Source organism: Rhea pennata, chromosome 2 (assembly GCF_028389875.1).
Source record: "Rhea pennata isolate bPtePen1 chromosome 2, bPtePen1.pri, whole genome shotgun sequence".
Lineage (NCBI taxonomy): Eukaryota > Metazoa > Chordata > Aves > Rheiformes > Rheidae > Rhea > Rhea pennata.
The window spans coordinates 13091314-13109092 of NC_084664.1; the positions used below are offsets into that span (position 1 = coordinate 13091314).

General features: G+C 35.7%; 1 non-coding gene across 1 annotated transcript; it reads right to left on the bottom strand.

The window, feature by feature from the left end:
* Nucleotides 1-16154: 16154 nt before the first annotated feature.
* Nucleotides 16155-16227, bottom strand: TRNAK-UUU (transfer RNA lysine (anticodon UUU)). The gene has a single exon. It is a non-coding gene; the product is annotated as a tRNA-Lys (tRNA).
* Between the last annotated feature and the right edge of the window lie 1552 nt (nucleotides 16228-17779).

Below are 17779 nucleotides of genomic sequence, written 5' to 3' on the forward strand. Positions count from 1 at the left end.
TAGTTAATTACCCCGTTCCTGAATTGTACCTGGAAGCTCGCTGGAAAGCAACTGCACCCTAACCACAGTGTTTTACATTCCTAAATTCTCAAACTATGCGTACCGCTTAGAAATGCTTTTAAATGAATGAAGTGCAATACTTTGAGTTTACTTTTAGAGGCTTGTGTTAGATGGAATCGTTTCTGGCATATGCACTCTCGGACAATTTGAACATGTTCACGTGAGGCCCCCATATCCAGAGAGACACAACTAGCAGACACAATATACTCTTACACCATGAATTCCCCCACTGAACCTTCCTGCTGCTAAGGGGACCTGCTTTCCAAGTATAAATATACATGATTTTTTATAATGAGTAAGGTTATATTTTGGATCAGATTTCTTTAAATACATTAATCTGCACAAAGTGTCTTACTACTCCAATATAATTTCCATATTCAAATTTGTAATTTTAGACAGTGCTGTTGAAAGGCTTTTAGGAACCAGTAAAACACCTTCTGAAGTCAGTGACTTCACTAAAACAACTGATTTTAAGTGGGAATTAAATTAGAATTCAAAAAGCGTTCTATAGTTTATATTCTTATTTTTCTGTTTATAATTTTTATGTTATTTTTTGCATTGTTTTTCCATTATTAGCCAGAGACAAAATCACTAGTTGTTTATCAAATATTGATAAAATAAAAGCAATATTAATTAGCGGCATATAACAGAAAGCATATTTATGAGGATATCAAAAGTACAGTAAAAGCATTCAGTTGCCAAACAATTTTCTAATTTGTTCCAGTGGATTACTTGAACTTTATTGATAAAATCTGGAGTTTATCCGCTGATAGAAGTTGGAAAATGTTGGTCTATATAATTAATTGTTCAGAAATATCTGAACCACTTATCAAAAAGAAAAAGGCTTTTCCTCTGTAGGTGTGAAGTGATTCTGTGTATTGCAAGGTCATTTAGGTGGGCCCAGATCTCAGTCTAAATGCATTGGCAACAGCATGCAACAAATAATAATCATAATAAGGCCACTCAACAAAAATGATTGCTGGTGTGTTGCAAATTGAAGTCTTTCTTGGGAGCTATATGAAATATATGGTGACAGTAAATAGATGTAATTCTTCAGTTCCTTGCTTGGAAGCAGCCAGTGGTTATGTGCACACAGAGGAAAAGCGTAACAGCTAATCAATGCTGAAGCTTATAAACTGGCCTGTCACTCTAACAGTGGCAGAGGGATATTAGTCAGGACTCTTCTCCCCCTGAGACTCCAGAAGCAATTGAGCATTTTGCTCCTTTCTCTGTCCAGCAATGTAGAAGTAATTAGTTCGGTGCTTGAAACAGGGAAGGTTTTTTCCACCAGTCACCCTGAAGTGAGTGGAGGATAACCAAGGAGACAGGGCGTTTACGCTCCGAGATGCGTGCTTGGGTGTTGCAAGCACGCTCCTTCCGGCTATTTTGGGCAGCCAGGCTGATATCAGGGATGATAATGTCCCCTTCTCTGCAACAGTAAAGTTTCTTATGCATACAGCCTACCTGCAGCTTTATGCTTAAAAACACTGCAACCCCTGTCCCTTCTTGGCCTCAGATGGCAGTCTCTTAAAAAAATTTGGGCCACATCTGTGAGTTGCTGCCTCCCCTCTTTCTGCCTTCTCCAGACTCCCATTTTTGAGGAAAACGTATCCTGAAATAGTGTCTTTTTTCACTTTGTCTTTGATTTAAGCCTTGACAAGCTGATTCCCACTTTTCACCACCAAAACAAAAAACTTGTTTTTTTAAATCAAGCATTCCTTCTTATGTAACCCTAGTGATATATTCTAAAAATGATTAATTCACATATTTAGGTATGACCTAAACCCCCCAATCTTTGTATCAGCATCAGGATATCAAAAGCAGATAAAGTTTAATCCAAATTTCTGTTCTAAATTAGACGGTGGACACATCTGAGCACAGCATCCTTACATCCTCAGTACACAATCTACTCTAAAATTCGTCTTTTTGATTTGTGAGAGGAGTCAGTTCTGATTGGGTCCGTCTGATTGGGTTGAACTCCTGGGGATGTTTCACTGATGCAAACTCTGGTTAATACAAGTGTCTGGTATTAATATATAGCAGCTTCTAAATATCCATAAGCAGTGTGACTCTCTTTGGCATTTTCTGCTTGCTTGCTCAGGCAGCCCTTTCACTGGTGTCTGCAGAACTTGTTTTTAAGCATGCTTTCCGCACTCTGTCTCCGAAAATCTCCCTTACTCAGGACTGAGACTTCCAGTGGGTGGCAGGGAAGTTGAAGATTGCTGAATTTAAAGGTTTTCCGTGTTTTCTGCTTTCTCTGCATACTTTGTTCCAAGTCCCAGAGGTCAAGCTGTGGATTTGGCAATGCATGCTCATAGGTACCTGGCGTTTACTGAAGAGATCATGCACATTTCAGCTAAGATATTTTCCTTCATCTTTTTTAACCTATTTTGCAGATCGACTCTTCCTTCCACCCATCTTGTAGGTATTTTAACCTGTGCCTATACTTTAACTTCCTAAAAATACAGTAAGAAAGAGTAAATATAATAAGTGGTGGTGAATAAGGCACAAAATTAAATACATCCCTAATTATTCAGCACATATTGTTTTTTATGGATTATGAAAATACTGAATGAGGAAGGTAATGAAGCTAGTTTAATGACTTATTTATTATTTATATTTTTAAGTATCCTCTCAAATATTTATAGTAACGTGACTTTAATGAGCCATGTACAATATGTAGCTTTTACTTTGCTGAATATTTTCCTCATGATAAGCTGAGTTATTAATATTAATTAAGAATTGAATAACAAGTTATAGGGTTGAATAAGAAATAAAGTTTAAAAAATGAAAAAAAAACTGTTTGGAAGTAAAATATCTGTGCATGAGAGAGTAAAAGGACATTAAAATCTGTGAGTTTGGATCAGTGGGCTCTATTGATGTGCATTATTAATGAATATAAGTAGTTTGCTCAATTACAATTCTGATATTCTAATCATAAATGAAGTATCTGTAAACAGAACAATTTTGCATGAGGTAACAACTGGATTTTAATTTCTAGTAGATGGAAATTGCAGCAGTAGATAGTAGATTGATTTAAAATTGCATTATGTATAGAATTAGACAAGGATAAGTATGAACCAATGGGAAGACTTATGGCATTTCCTTTCATTAAATTTGACTCAAACTTCCCTCTTTCCCTAAGGAGTGCTTCCTTGGAGGACATTTTCCTAAGGAATGACCTCATGTAGTTTTCCAAATTTTTCTGCTTTAACAGATATTTCACTAGGAAGGCTTGGATAGATTTGGATAGTCTCTGTTGTCCATGAGTTGATATTCTGGTGTGTAAAATTGAAACTAAAATGTTTTTATAGGGCTTAGTCCTTGAGAAAATTAATAATTCTGCCTTTAGAGTAGGGACTTACTTTCCTGCAATAAATAAAGCTCTAGGCCACTTGGGGGAAACAAATTCTTGAATATCTACTTATTAAGTAAACATTTCCCTTTATATGTACGAAACAATATGAGAGTGTATGGAAAATTGTATAAAATCTTAGTGCTTCATATCATATCTAATACATATGCATAAGTGGACAAATTACGGTAACTTTTGAATGCTAGTTTATGAACTTCATACTTCTCTTGCCCTTTTCATAAAGTATTACACACATTAGATATGCATGCATTCATAGGCAATTCTTTCTTTAGGAGTGTTGCTGATGTTTATTTACACCGCATTTTACCCGGTTGCCCCATTCGTTAACTTTGATTCCTTACGTTTGTATATTAGAGTTGAGAGAGCTTGGGTCCAAGGAGCCAGATTAGGTCCCAGTCCAATTTCTTTTTCTTTCTTTCTTTCTTTCTTTCTTTTTTTTTTTTTTTTTTTACTAAATCACTGCATTTTAATAGAAAGTGTTCTTTAGAAGCTAGACTGGTTAGACCTAGGCAGTAATAGCATGGGTTAAGAAGATGGCAGCCTCTAAGGTCCACTGTAGAAAGTGTCCCAAGCCTGGGTAGAGAGTTCTATGTGTAACTCACTTTGCATAGTGTCTACAGTATCTCATCAACTATGTGAAGAAAACTGCAAAAAGATGGTTTCTGTGATCAATAGATTAATAAAAAATCTTTCTGGTTTGCACACAAACCTTCTTCACCTGTTGCCAACACTACTGAAGTTCAAATGTCTTCATGTGCTGTCTGCATTGAAATAGATGAGAATGAGCAACATTGTCATCTCTCTGATATTTAGTTTATTGATATTTCTGTTTTACCAATAAATATCAGTAAAGCACATATCTAGTAATCTCTAGTGAGCTCTTACTGAAAACACAGATGACATAACAGACAGTTCTGATGACAGAAGAAATTAATATAGAGCATCTCATTCAGGTGACAGCGAAACCTTCAGAGGTGTGGGATTCATTTTACTGAGACTGGGTACAATTCAAGGCTTCCAGCTCTTGTGTGGCTTCTCAGACCGTTAGACTCTCATGTAAGATGCTGGAAAATCCACTGCTGATAGACTTTCATCTTCAGAAAAGGGAAAGCAGACTGGATTCATAGTTAAGCACTTAGCTTTTCTTATTGTGAAAATTTATTATTATTTTCTTTATTATTATTTATTATTTATTATTTATTTATTTATTATAAATTATAATTATTTATTATTTATTATTATTTTCTTTATTATTTTCTCCCCTTTAAAATTTTGTGTGGAATATGCATAAATAGAAGATAGACCTGCAGATTACTAATAGACCTGCATTGCTTACTAGTAGAGTTAGAGCTTCTTTTCAGCAGACCTTCAGAGGCACTTTTCTTGGATGACTATGAGAGATTCAATGGAGCAACAACTTATGGCCAGCTGCTGAAAAAGAAAATGTTAACAGCATAGGAACTGACAAAATAGGCCTAGGCTTCAGACAAGGTGGAGTTTTTTATCAGTTATTGCATCCTCCTATATACTGAAAGTTTTCCAACACAAGGGACTCCATAAATTTTCCACCTTTCCCGCAGTGGCTAGGACTTTAAAGGAATTATGTCCCTGTGGAGAGTAATTATACTACATCATATATATAACTACCTGATGGTGCTTAGTTTTAGTATCACTGCAGTAATTAAGGGAATCTTCTTTAGCTACAATGCAAAAAAAGACAACTTGCATGTCTGCAATGCTGCATATTAAAAGTTTATGCATGTTTGTATGTGTGCCAGCAGGTTGCATTACAATAGAAACAGTCAATTCTGTACAAAGCTACTCTGATGCAAAGGTTTGCTACAAAGGACAAGTTAAGTGGTTAATTGAGTGTCAAGTCTGATAATGTTAAAGAAAGGTAGAGGAGTCATTATCATTTATTATTTGAAATGTTGATATTAATTGTATTGATTTTTATAAGATATTGTTAATTTTCCCAGAAATGCACACCATGTAATCAATAAAGAATCCTGACTTTGAATTCAGAAAAGTTCATCAAAAAGCAAAAAAGAAGAGAAAAATAATTTTCCAATTACAATAAAGAAGTATCTGTAAATTGTAGATATTCACTCTGGATGACGATTGTGACTCACTATTATCTTTTTACATGAAATCTTCTACCTTTTCCAGAGGATTACTTCTCTTATTTGTAAATATATCCAGTAAACTTAGGATTTGATAACAATATATTTAAAAAGAAAACTGATAATGTTTACTGGGCTTCAGAAAACAAGATTTTTCTTTCCTGAAAGTCATCTTATGGGTGTAAAGAATGGGATATTCTCATTGCACTGAGACATGTGTTCATATAAATATGGTATACTAATATAGTAAAACCCTAAAAGCCAAGGTATAATTTACATTTCTATACAATTAACAATAAAAATTTTAAGTTCTACCAAAAGAGAATGAAAACATAAAATGTAAGTAGATGAGAAATTTTTGGTCAGATATTCTTTGTGCATACGCCGCTACCAAGAGGAGTAAAATTTGTGTACATTTGAACAGGTAAGCCACAGAGTTTAGTGGAAACAAGGTAAGGTACCATTTTTTTCTGCTCTCCTGGTGTCTACCAGAGCAGAGGTTGATACCATCAGAGAGAGAAGTGTCCCCTGAATGATTACGTTCGACTCCAGGGATCTGCTCATAAGATAAATGGATGGAATGTTAATGGATTTTCATCCAGCTCTTAACCCAAAGAAGAATGTGGGGATTTCTGGCTGAGAGTTTAAAAATAGAAGCACTAAGCTGCCTAGAAGAGAAACTATACCATTATTTCAATTTTCCTCAAGGGGAGATACTTGAATTTAGGATTTATTTCAGATAATTTATAAATATATCTCACAAGGAGTAGCTGCTAACTTGGAATTCAGATTTACATCCAAAACTCAACACACAGCTCCAGGTCTAGGATTTTGCATCAAGTCCATTCCTAGTTCAAAGTCAGTGTTATATGAAAAAGATTTTTTAAAATAACAGTTTTGGATCTTATGAGGTTTTATTGGTTCTGTACCACAATATTCAGGTAACTCAGTGTGACTGAACTCTTCAGTGATTTTCTCTTAATTTTGAAATGTCTATAAAATGGGAAGAGAACAGGACAGGGAATTGATTGTCAGTGGTTTGCTTTCAGCATCCAACACTTATATTGCAGTTTTATTTTGCATACTAAAATATGCAAATATTAAAAGTGCATATTACCCTCTGTAATTGGCCTGCAATCTCAAAGACTTTTATTTTTCAAGCTAGGACAACCTGGCTTCTTTCCAGACTACTAACAGCCCCCTCAGCGTGGAGCTCCTGAGAACACCCTGCGGCTTCTGCCCACTGCCTCTGCCCAGCGTGCCAGGCACCTTCTCCCCGCCGAAACCACACTGCGGGTCTGGCAGCAGCCACCAGCCTTGGGAGATGGCAGAAGTGCTCCCGGTGGCAACTGCAGTTCTCCACCTCTAAGAAAACTAGCAGGAGGCAATGAACGGAGTAAATGCCAGGCAGGCAACCATAGCATGATTTTATCAATACTTGTAAATCAAATCAGTGATGCACACAACTCTCTGAGATTCCCTTCACAGGGGCTAGCTTCTAGCTTACTTCTACTTTTATAGTCTCTGTACAGTAGTTTTGTCTGAAAGCTTAAACTTATACATGGGGTACAAAAGGATCAGCCATGAAAATGAAAAATAAGACATCAAGTTTCTTGTTGAATTAATTAAGGTGTCATTTCATGACTCATCCATTGCCCAGATTAACACATATCAGGAATAGGCTTATGATAAAGAATGTGCTTCACAGTTTGCTTCTTGTTTCCTGAATAGAGGACTTATTTAATAAATCTAGAAGAAAATTCTTTTTTCTCTGTCTGTTTAAATGGCTGCATAGATGCATAGGTATAATTGACAACAGAGGTTTTTACTGGGGAGTAACGAAGGAGAATCTCCCCTTTCATTATTTTTTTGTTTATATGACAATAAGCAAGTACTAATCTGAATATGCAGTTAAAGAGGTAATAATGACTAATATATTTAGGTCATTCTACATACAAAAAAATCTGAATTAAAATAAATATTGTTTATAAAATATGTCTATTATTTGGAATATGTTGCTTTCTTTTCTTCAGTTAATTCCACATCTTTCTAATATAAACCTGTATCTAATATCTTAAGCCTGAAAGTATTTTTGCACAATGGCAATATCGGTCATGTGAAAATTTGTCTCAGATTGACTAAGACTGCTTAGATAAACAAATTAATGTATGCTCTTAAATGTTCCAGAATTGACCCAACAGTAAATCATATATAAATGGCTCATTAAAAGCAGTCTTCAGAACTTTCTGTAAGTAACCTGTAGCACTGATATTATAAGTATATTAATGTATCTTCTAATTAGTTTACTTCTGTCAGACTTAGGTCTCTTTTCTATCACTTGACTGTGAATTTTTGTACAATTATTTCTTTTGTAATCAACTTACTAGAAACATGAAGCAGAAAAACAGAACATAATAATCAACGTTTATCACTAGATTTTCTGCAGTCCATTCCATGGCACCTAGTGTTTCACTAAAAATCTTGGATTTTTAGTGGCTGTCTTTGGCACTGCCTTTTGTAACAAGCATTTCAGATAACACTCAAGAGAGGAATGCAACTGAGAAGAGCAATGCGTGGGGCAATAGGTTATGTTTAGAATGGTAGCTTGTAGCTACAGAAAATTTAAAGAAAGACATCTTTCAGCCACCGTAGTTACGTATTAGTATAAAGTGGATACTTAGTGCTGCAGGCATAGGCTGCTTTCCCAAATGTAACTAAAAATATGTCAAACAAAACAAAACCAGATCAAATCCTAAGCTCTCAAAGGGCTGATTCTGCTTCCACAGTGAGCTCTCCACATATAGGTCATTGCCCTTGGAAAGAGTTTTGGCTCTGAAGATACCCTTTGATGCCAGCAAAGAACCCCATCACGGTGTCAACACTTAAATAAAATTCACCTCTCATGGAATGAGGAACGTAGTTCCCAGGAACACTTCTTCCTTTTGAATTAGCAGATGTAGATAAACCTCTCCTGGAAGAAGCTTAGAGAAATTTCCTTCCCTTTTCTCTTCCCTTTGTGTCTTTACTAATCAGTCTACAGAAGCTGGAGTATAGAAGCTGAGGGTCCTGTTTCATTTCAATTCATATGTGTCATTGGACTGCTGGAACAGAGAGGACAGCCGACCAAGAGGCAAGATTTTTATATATGAAGGAAAAGACTGAAGAAATGTAGCAACTAGAACAACTAAAAAGGAAACATTTATATCTTTTTCTCCTAATCAAATCATAAAGATGCTGGATGGAATAAAAAGATCTAACTGTGATGCTCACTCTTAAAAGTGCTCTTGAGGTCTTGATTCTGAAATTCTCCTTCAGTAGAAACACAAGAAAAACAAAGTTATTTATACTTGAGGGAAAAATATTTTTTTAAAAAAATCAGATTTTCAGGAAATTAAGAAGCTTAAAACAACCAAAAAAGAGAAAACACAGTAAGTACTGAAATATCCACTATCATAAAAAGTAAAAATACCCGGAACAGCTGAAGTATTTTCTGAGATTGATACACCTTCACTGACTAATAGACTTAATGCAGTTTACTACAGATCTACTTGCAAAATTGAGCTTGGGGGCAAATATAGTCCAATATCAGATCATAAAATCCTATAAATGAAATGGAGGACTAAGGACTTAGTTTCTAAGTAAGAACTGAGAACTGATCCAAAATTGAGGACTAACAGATTTGAAAGGAGAAAGAAAATGAAAATAAAATATAAAATTTAAGTACAAGAGAAAAAGAAAACAAATATACAGCACGCAAGTAAATGTCCTAAGTAAAGCAAAAATGAATCAGAAAGACACATGAAACAGGAGAATGGAGAATAAGGCAAGAAAGAGAAAAGCAAGGAAGCAATGAAGTACCATTACTTACTACAGACAGGATTGCTTTGATTGCTGAAAGACTATATTGTTAACTATTAAACATCCCAAATGCAAACTAAACAAGTGAAAGATGATATGAAAAAAAAATAGTTGCTAAAAATTCAAAGGCAACAGGTGGTAGCAGAGAACAGCTGAAAGATCCTTCCCTTTTATGAACTGATGCTTTTAAATGCAAGGCATTCTCTGGTAAGCTTTTATGAACAGCCTCACATCTCATCCCAAAGTCAGCCTTGCTGCCTACATTGTAAATCAGTTTCTCTCAAAACACATTCTCAGATGTTTTGATTTGTAGCTACCCTAAGGTAAAAGTTAAAATTTCTGGCCACTGTGCTCTGCAAGAAGGCAAACATATGCAATTTTTTGTTTGTTTTTTTTTTTCTCTCTGATACAATATCCCTGATACATCTCTGATATTTCTCTGATAAATTCTTTTTTCTTTCTGAAAAGCACCTTCTGAGTCACAGAATTACAGAATAGAGGTTGGAAGGGACCTCTGAATGTCATCTACTCCAGTCCCTTTGCTCAAAACAGGGTCAGCTAGAGCAGGTTGTCTGGGACTACGTTCAATCAGGTTTTGAGTATCTCCAAGGATGGAGATTTTACCACCTTTCTGGACAACCAGAGAATTAAACACATCCAGTGTTCAACAAGTCATACAATAAAAGGTATTCTCTTATATTTAAATAGAATTTCTTGTATGTTCAGTTTGTTGTGCTTGTTGGCCTGTCACTGGGCACCACTAAGAAAAATCTGGCTCTGTTTTCTTTCCTCTTCCTCATCTGATATTTATACCTATTGATCAGATCCCCCTGAGCCCTCTCTTCTTCAGGCTCAACAGTTCCAGCTCTCTCAGTTTCTCTTGGTAACAAGACATAATCCATCCCTTAAAATCACCTTTGGGGCCCTTTGCTGCATGCACTCCCATATGTCCACATCTCGCTTGTACTGGGGAGGCCAGAACAGGACACAGAACTCCAGAAGTGTCCCATCAGTGCTGAGCAGAGGGGAAGGATCACCTCCTCTAACATGCTGGCTGATCCTAATGTTCCTTTCCATACAGCCCAAGGGCCTTCTATGCTGTAAGGGCACATTTCTGGCTCTTATGCAACCTATCCACTAGCACCTTCAGGTCTTTTCACACAAAGCTTCTTTCCAGCAAGTGGACCATCAGCTTGTGTCAGGGCACGAGGTTATTCCTGCCCAGGTGCAGAACTTTGCGCTTCTCTTTGTTGAATTTCATGGGGTTCCTCTCAACCTATTTTTCCAGCTTACAGAGGTCCCTCTGAATAGCAGCACAACCATTTGGTTCATCAGCCACACCTCATAGTTTGGTGTCATCTGTAAATCAAAGTGCTGAAGGTTCACTCAGAACCCTCACCCAGGTCATTAGTGAAGATGTCAAACACTAATGGCTCCAGTATTGATCCCTGGGGTACATTGCTAGTGACTGCCTCCAACTGGATTTCATGAAGCTGATTGCAACCCTTTTTGACCAGTAGTTCAGCCTGTTTTCCATTCACCTCATTATCTACTTATCGAGTCCTTATTTCATCAGCTTGTTGATAACATAGGTCTGAAATTTTTCATTTCTCCACAGAGATAAAATCTTTAGGGTGTAGGCTTTTTACTCAAGGACATTATTACCAGATTCTTGGCTATTTCTCTGAAGTCTTCACTAGTTTGTGAGATAGGCAAGTGTGGCTATCTTCCTATTTTCAAGACAGAAACTGAGGCAAATAAAGGCAATGGACTATGGATGGAATTCCTGTAGGAAAACCCTGGAGAAAAAAGTATCTTTCTGAAGAGATTGTTTTATTCCCTATTTCATTGAAAGACAGGAAGAAGTACCAGGACTATGTGTATTTTAACTGCCATTTGAGCATGCAATAAACACAAAACTTTCACTACTTACCTGTACAGAGATGAACTGAAGCTCCCCATAATGAGGAAACAATTTATCTTATTGTTGTGACCATTATTAATTATTTGCATTACCATAAACCCTGAAGAAATCACTGTCCTTAGGTTCCAAACACTATTCATAAAGCTGACAAAAATAGAGAGCATCCCCCAAAAGGGTAACAGTCCAAAATCCTGTAAATTTTCTTATATAGGCTACACTTTGAGAGACCCCATTGAAATCTCATATCAGGATCAAGGCTCAACACAGAATGAAAGACAGCAGGTAAATTCAGAAGACTGAGATGGAGAACATGAATGAAGAGAAAATAATTGCAGTGTTATTAATAATGCATGTCACCCAAAGAACTGTGATTATAAAATCCAGTTCTTTGATTAGGAAAGGGGCATCTTAGGTATATCATGGTACTGTAGAGAAGTTTAGACTAGGAAGCTAGAAACTTAATGAAAATAGGCAGTTTTGTCAGAGGATCAGGATTTATGATTTTTATACTATCAGATTAATTGGATACAGAATCTAATAGCATTTTTATAAAGCTCAAAACATTTAATCAATGGAGAATGAATATTGATGACATCAGTACTATACTTTATTGTATCTTTGTCCCAGTTTTCATTTGATAGGATAATAGTAAGTTCTCTCTCCCCACTTTTTCCAGTGAATGTTGGTCTGATAAACAAAATCTAGTACTGAGACAGATGTAATACACTATCGTATAGTCATTAGGGGCTGCGATAGTTGATGCCCTGAGGACCTTATGATTTCACTATATGTGCTGTCGGGTGTTTTATTTCACACTGCCTGTGACTTGATCTTTTGAACTAAATGCTTTTATTATGTTCCATGTGCTCCTTGGAGAGCATCTCCCACTCCAGCTTCATCCATAAGGAATTCACTCTGTTCACTCTAAGACTCTGTGGTATGAACAAAGGTGACGAGAATTGGGAAATTCTTTTCAAAAGTGCATGTCTGATCTGAAATAAACATTAATGTACATACATCCTACAAAACAAAAGTTATTCTAAAGTGGAACTTCATACTAAGAAAGAAGTAAGTCTCTTTGAAGGGTAATTCAAGGGAAATTAAAAATGAGATTTATGTATTATTTATGAAACACGTAATTTCTAAATTTATCCCCTCTAGAAAAGGGAGGGGCTAACACTCCTCTTTTTTATAACACAGACCATTTGCATTTGAAAACAGATGAGGTAAAGACAGTAATTTCTATAGATATATATAACTAATATGTAAAGCCTACAATGTACTAGTATCATAGTGAAGAATGATACAGAGGACAAACTCAGACCACTGTCTAGCAAAGAAATTGTATATTGTTGATCTTGTAGCTTTGGATATTACTGATGGAAAAATAGGCTGACAATTTTGAGAGCCAGTGCTTCAAACATCCCCTTTCATAAACTAGTACAGATATGATTTGGTGATAACATACATTTATACTTTTCATCTATTTCCTTGATAAATACCACGTACTTTGGAGGAATTTTGGTCGTTCATAGGGTGAATGCTCTTCTGCTTTACACATTGGAAGTTTAATCCAAACTACTGGTGAAATGTCCCAAAGCAGGATAAATATATATTTCTGTCACACTTCACTGATATCTATGTAACATTATTAAAATCTTTCAGTTCTGGAGACTTTAAAGCAACCTATTTCAGTGCTTCACCTATATGTAATATATTTTTCTTAATGTCTAACCTAAGCATCACTCACTACTGCTCAAATAAATTACTTCTCCTTCGATGTGGATATGAGGAACATATTATTCCCTTCCTCTTTACTTTAATGTATTCTTTTTATTTTATCATCTATTCCCTATATCTTATTTTCTCTAGCCTAAATTACCCCAGTTCTCTTAGTCTTTCCTTGTAGCATTCCATCTTTTGTAGAGATCTGAGCATCCATGTTGCTTTTATCTTGCCTCTTTTCAGGTGGTCACATCATTTGTAAAGTGCGGTGATCAAAACCAGGAACATTATTCTGGCTGAGAATACTCTCCAACCATTGACTACTCTGTCAGATTATTTCTTTTGTTTTACTTCAGGTGTTCTGCTCAGACATCCCAAAAAGTTATTTGAATGTTTGCAACAGTAAGACACAGTTAAGTTCAGTTTCTGATCACTGTATGACCCACAAATTGTTCTGACAATGTTTTAAAATAATTATTGGTTCTCCATCTTGTAAGTATGAAAATAATTTTCTTACTTATGAATAAAATTTCATTTTTCCATTTTGAATTGCATCCCATTTTTCTTCAGTTTTTTTATCATTTTAATCAGACACACCGAAAAACTGATGATAGTATCTGAGCAATTAATTAACCTATTCCCTCTTATATCATCTGAATTGTAGATAAACATTTGTAACAGAAACCTCACTCAGAAGACTTCGTAGACACCCTCTGAGAATAGCTTTATGAGGATTTACATTCATCTCGTACTAGTTTCATTTAGACTACGATGTCTCAGTTTACTTAAGTGAACACCCTGTAAAATGGTTTAAAAAGCTTAATAGCATGGTGTGTGTGTCTACTACTTGTCTATTTACCTATTCTCTTTATTAATTGCAGAAGAAAATTAGATTGACTTTGTGTGACTTTTTCTTGACAAATCTGTTTTGGCTGTTAGTCATTTCTTGTTATGGTCTACATCAAGGGTGAATCTTACCTTGCGGGTAGTGATGTCCATCCCCAGCAGAGCAGTATAACCCTTGGTAAAATCCTCTGAGTCCTACTTCTCTCTCGTGCTGAGCGTAGATGATACACATCCTAGCAAGCCTGGCTCCACAGCATGCCGGAAGAGGAAGTACACTGCTCCTGCGTGGTAGCACCCGCTGCAGATTTCCCTGGTTAGCCCCAAAGTCGTAGAGTTGAGCCTACGACAATTTGGCCTAAGCATATAAAGAGGTAGGTGGGAGGACATTAGGAGCTTCAGGCATGCTTAAGAGTAAGACTCTACTCTTATTTGTAGAGTCAATGATGAGAATTTACTGTATAACTGTGTGCTTAAATTCTTATTTTTACAATGAAGCTGAATGAAGCACTTTTTATAATTTTAAAAATTGTTTAGAAAATGTACTACAGAGTTCTTTGCAGTCTTGCTCCTGTGCAGTAGCCCTACATGAGTATTTAGCCAGCTTATCCCCAAATTCACAGAGATGGGTATGTGGCAACTTGGGCTGAACATAGAAATGGGTGCACTGACAGGGTCCTACACAGGGCAGTGGGCATTTTTTTCTCATTTAGAACGTATAACAATTTAATAGTCTTGCCTTTGGGAATATTATCTAGATAGTAAGCTAAAATGTTTCTGTTTTGTGTGCTATTGCTTTTTTATATCTTCACTGCCTTTATATGCGCGCGCACACACACACACATTCATACATGCATTCAAGTCTATTACAAAATTTTCAGCTGAGCTCCCCACCAGCTACAAACATTAGGGCTGCCACTAACCTAGATGATTTTAATAGTCTATAATTTCCTATAATATTTCTTTTTTCTTTTTCTGGGAAGTGAAAATAAAACAAACACATCCATGGCCTTAATTTCCAGGTTTTCTTTCCTACTACCACCACTACTTTTAAAGATAACCATCAAATTTTCTTCATTTTCTATGTTCACATTAATAAAAGGCTTTTTTATTATTTTGTTTAATGTCCCTTGCTAAATATATGCCATTTTTAAGGTTTGACTCTTCTGAGAGTGTCTTACACTTTTAGACTAAATGTATTCAGTCATGAATGCATTTATCTTTTTGCTTATACAGATCTTCTTCCTCTTCAAAGCTTAAAACCCTCTCTCAATGGCTTTGTAGACAGCAGACTTATCCTCTCTCAGCCTCTGTTTTGCTAGACTAAATAGGTCACGCACTGCTAGTTCCACTTTCATAATAGATATTCCATTCTCTCATTCATTTAAGTAGTTTGCCTCTGCATCTGATCTAGTCTGAGTTCATCTTTCCTTTCAGTTCATGCAAACTCAGCCTTCACCTCCACTGTCTTAGGTGACAATCCTAATGACTTTCACCTAAGCAAAGACAGTTGATGTCTGTCTTCTGCATGTGCATTTAGGTGTGAATTTTCTGCATTCTCATTGAATATTTTTCATCTTTTATGGTGAGGCTGTTTTAATGAAAAAGATGAGAAATACAGCCACCAAGCAACCAGGATAAAATAAGATACCATTCCAAATTGATGCAGTTCAGCTATTTTGTTTTCACTGTTATTTTTCACATAGTTTTGCTTCAACCTTGATTCATTTGATGGATCAGTCCACATTATTTTGGAGTTGACTGGCTATTGCCTAACCTCAATCATAGGACAATCCATATCTTAAAAAGGAAACAGAAGTAGTATCAGAGAATTCCAAATTTTCAGGCTGAGCAACATCAGACTACTCCAAAAAGCATACTTGCACACTTATATTGTTCTTTTAGCTGAATCTTATTTAGTTTTTATTCATTTCTTTTGTATTATTTAGTGTTTTATAAAATCAGATTAAGATGCACTGTAATTTCATACATATAACAGAGTCAGTAAGGCTGGAAGGGATATCTGGAGGTCATCTAGTCCAACCTCCCAGAGCTTTCCTGGTGCTGGTTCCACTGGGGCTTGAACCCAGGACCTTCAGTATGCAAACCAGATGTGGTAACCACTACACTACCCCTCTACCCCAAAGAGTCTGTTTATAGCTCTAAGGATCCACCTGCTATTGTCCAGGTTTGGGGTGGCACTTGTTGAGCAACAGGGAAGGCACTGAGTAAACAGCAAGACTGTCGCCTGAACAGGGGCTTGAACCCTGGACCCTCAGATTAAAAGTCTGATGCTCTCCCGACTGAGCTATCCAGGCTTCTACTACATTCTCATATAACAAAAATTTAATTAGTTTATGTCTAAAGAGTAACAACAGACCTTTAAATAAACAAAGATGATGTGATCACAAGAATCAAAGTTCAATTTTATTGTTATGTTATGGATGGATATTTTGTATAGGATTATGATATATGGTAAGCAAATTGGGAGAGTGCTTTATTTCTGTCTGCTTTTTACAAAGATAAAAAAATTCAACTTCTGGTTGATGAAATGCATAACTATATCATTCATATATGTAAAAGTGTGTGTAAGTATGTATATATATGGCACATTCAATTTATTATTTTCTTGAAAGTTTATATGTTGCATACTGATAATAGATTATAAAAATCTTATTAATGAGTGATAACCATATTGTATAGTCTAGACTGATTATTCTTTTTCCTTTTTCACAGCAACCTTCCCCCTGCAATTCATTTACAAAATATTTAGAAGAGTAATTCCAGGAGTTCTGGATTGGGTCATGAGTTCATTCTTGATTTCCACTACAAGAATTCCAGAATTTGAGCTAGTGACTTGACTGAGAGCTTTGGTTATGTGCCACTCATTGATTTCTATGACTGAATGATTATAGCTATTAGAACATATTTAGAATCTAGATGTCAAATATAGTATGTATTAATTCACATTAATTTCCAATATTCAGTTAAACTATTCTGTTTCTCTAAAAATCCCAACTGACTGTTAGAATGTCTAGGAAGGCAAATACAAAAACTTCATTAAGTCCTATTTGAGGTCTAAATCCACATTCAGAGAAGTCTTTTTCTGATGAATTCTGAGGCTAATTACTGTTCTAATTGTCTTTTGGATAATACTTATACACAAAAAGGGATATTCAAAAAATAATAAGAAGAAAAAAATCTAAATAATGAATATCACACAACTAAAAAACTAATTGTATCTTTATTCCAAATATTCAGTTTATGGTATTTACTATGTAAGTTTTCCATGTAATTGAAAAAGATTTTAGTCAGAACGCCACGATGAAATGAAGAGCTAGTTAGATAGTAAACAACTTTCACTTTTGTTCTCTTGAAATTTTCTATATTACTTACCTATTCAATCTTCATTGTGTTTTGTTTTTATCTTAGCAGTCTGAAAAAAAAAAAAAAAAAAAAAGCTTGATGGAATGTGAGCAACCAAATAAAATAAAAAGCAATGTTCTAAATTAACCTTTACGCTCCTCGACTTGGCTCAGATCATGCTGGTTTTCTTTCCAGAGCAAATCCCCTCCCACAGATGCGCAGAGCATATCAAATCCCTGCTCAGTTCTATTTCCTCTCCTTGGAACCCCTGAGATTCCTGCTGAGTATATGCATAGGTGCAAAGCTGGATGTTCGTATCTAATCCTGTGGGGTATTGAACCAAAGAGGAATCAGGTGCTTGGCAACCCACTTGTAGTACTTATGAACTATCAGGATGGGATCTTAAAAAGGAAAAAAAAAAAAAAAAGAATAGGAATAATAAAAAAAAAGGAAATAGTTTGGATTGAAAAAAATGTGTTACTTTTCAAAACATCCCTTAGTATT